At 40.4% G+C, this 2379-nt stretch overlaps 1 long non-coding RNA gene across 1 annotated transcript; it reads left to right on the top strand.

Annotated features, from left to right (window-relative positions):
* Nucleotides 1-1375: 1375 nt before the first annotated feature.
* Nucleotides 1376-2379, top strand: LOC142922424 (uncharacterized). Its single transcript, XR_012940049.1, has 3 exons — nt 1376-1489; nt 2051-2172; nt 2345-2379. It is a non-coding gene; the product is annotated as an uncharacterized LOC142922424 (long non-coding RNA).

Raw genomic sequence — 2379 nt, 5'->3', positions numbered from 1 at the left:
TAAGTTCATTATAAATGTGGGAGCATTATACGCATTAGTTCGCTATCACGACATACAGTACCCTGGTGTCTACAAACTAAGTTTGCCTCTGTGGTAGTAGTTACATTGGAGAAACCAAACGCCATGTCTCGGACCGCATTCGTGAACAGAAAGCAGACCTTAAACACGGTAGGACCAACACCTCGGCCATGGCAGATCACTGTTATAATTCAGTAGGCTCACATGACATTGATTTCTCCAAGACAGAGGTTCTTTGCAATCCATCTGGCTACCATGAGAGATTTGTTCATGAGGCCATCCACATATACAAACACAGAGACAATTTCAACCGAGAAGATGGACTCTGGCTTAGCAATCATTGGAAGGATTTGATAAACCATTTCAGGTCTTAATTGATTGTTCACGCTTACGGTGGCTTTCAGACAGCATAAATTAATTTTTCGTCTCCCCCCTCCTCTTTTCAGAACATAGATGGACTCTTGATTTAAAGCTTTCGTGACTGCACTAATTCATATTCTTAGCTCTTTCGGTAAAGTCACGTTGAAGGGAAACAATAAAACAATAAAATATATATAAAACACAATATATATTTTATTATTTTATTGTTTCCCTTCAACGTGACTTTACCGAAAGAGCTAAGAATATGAATTACTGCAGTAACGAAAGCTTTAAATCAAAACATCAACAGGCTGATGTGCCACATCTCCTCCTTCAAGAAGTCTCACAGCCCTGCGATGTTGTGTCCACACAACCCAAACTACGGAGTGCCTGGTGGTAAACCGCTGTGCTGTAGCCTGCGCCCCTCCAGTGGAGGAGGAACAGTAAAACCTCGCTGATGCTCTCCTGAAGCACTCCTGTGCGCAACAATCATTGAGACTAGTTGCACGTGCATCGATTGTAAAACCCCGTTCCGTTTCAGGAAGTGGGGACAGTTGGTGCCGTGTGCTCGTTTCACGTCGGGGTGCCACTAAAGGCGCAGGTCCCACTCCTGAGTGATCGGTTACGCGACTCTCTTTTGCACGAATAATCAATCTCTTGCGATTTTATTTAATTATTTAAATCTTCCGTGACTGCAGCGATTCATATTCTTTGTTCTTTCGGTAAAGTCACCATGTAGAAGGGAAACAATAAAATAATAAAAAATATAAAACAATAAAATTCTTACGACGTTTCGACCGCAACACAAGCAATCATCGTCAGGTGTGAAAACCACAGCAAGAACATTTAACTCGTAATCACTTACATGTTAATATCGCCTGATGATGTCACTTACATGTTAATATCGCCTGATGATGTCACTTCCCTCTTAATGTCGCCTGATGATGTTACTTCCTGCTTAATGTCACCTCATGATGTCACTTCCCTCTTAATGTCACCTGATGATGTCACTTCCCTCGCATTCAATGCAAACATGTCCAGGGCCCCGAGCCCCCCACCTCCGTCTGAAATGTCCAATGCGCCCATCGCAGAAAGCTGGTGCTACACACAGGTACTTGTTCCCCTGTGGCCAATCACATTCAACGGGTCTCCGTCTTGTGCCGGTCAAAGTATGCGCATGGCTAATGCATTTCACTTTCACACGTTTTTTGTTCATCGCAAAGCCATCCAAAATGGTTTCATAATTATGTGTAAGTGCAATTATGGATTATCATTGTACAGGCTATTTTTGTACATCAGATTGCAAAGTTCATAGAATTGCACTAACAACATTATACTAGATAATTGTCTCTGATTTTGACTGGTAGTGTATTTATACAAAAGGGGCAGCAGTTTTTATCAAATAAAAAAAATAAAAAGGCCTTTTATTGCACACTCTAATCTATGACATGTTGAGACTTGTTGTGTTAACGCTGTGCAGTAATGAACATGCAAGGTAATCCCAGAACACTAATAAGACCCTTTCATTTACAGTAATGTTTCTTTCCTTATAGACAGTTTGTGTTTTTGAGCACAATATGATGTGTGGGTGAAATACTTGAGGGTTTGTCAATGGTCATGTATTTATGGTAATGAATGAGCTTTATAGCTGTTATGTGCTCGTGTGTTTCAGGTTAAGGTGGTAAAGTTCTCTTATATGTGGACCATCAACAATTTCAGCTTCTGTCTTGAAGAAATGGGCCAAGTTCTCAAGAGTTCTACATTTTCAGCAGGCACCAATGATACATTGAAATGGTACAGTAAATTCTGGCTATTTTATGACATTAAAAAAAATCACAATGCTCACGGAGGTGCTTTACTAGAACAATTTTGCATAGTGCATGTTTTAGTTCATACTATATTGTTTTAGTAATGTAGTCTGCGCGTACATACACACCTAATATGTCTTGTTTATATGTTCAATCAGGTGCCTACGCATAAACCCCAAGGGTCTTGACGAAG

Source organism: Petromyzon marinus, unplaced genomic scaffold (assembly GCF_048934315.1).
Source record: "Petromyzon marinus isolate PM22_M1 ecotype Great Lakes invasive population unplaced genomic scaffold, UKy_Petmar_22M1.pri1.0 PM_G_Scaffold_94, whole genome shotgun sequence".
Classification (NCBI taxonomy): domain Eukaryota; kingdom Metazoa; phylum Chordata; class Hyperoartia; order Petromyzontiformes; family Petromyzontidae; genus Petromyzon; species Petromyzon marinus.
The sequence above is the reverse complement of the archived record's forward strand: the minus strand, read 5'-3'. Positions and strand labels throughout refer to the sequence as shown.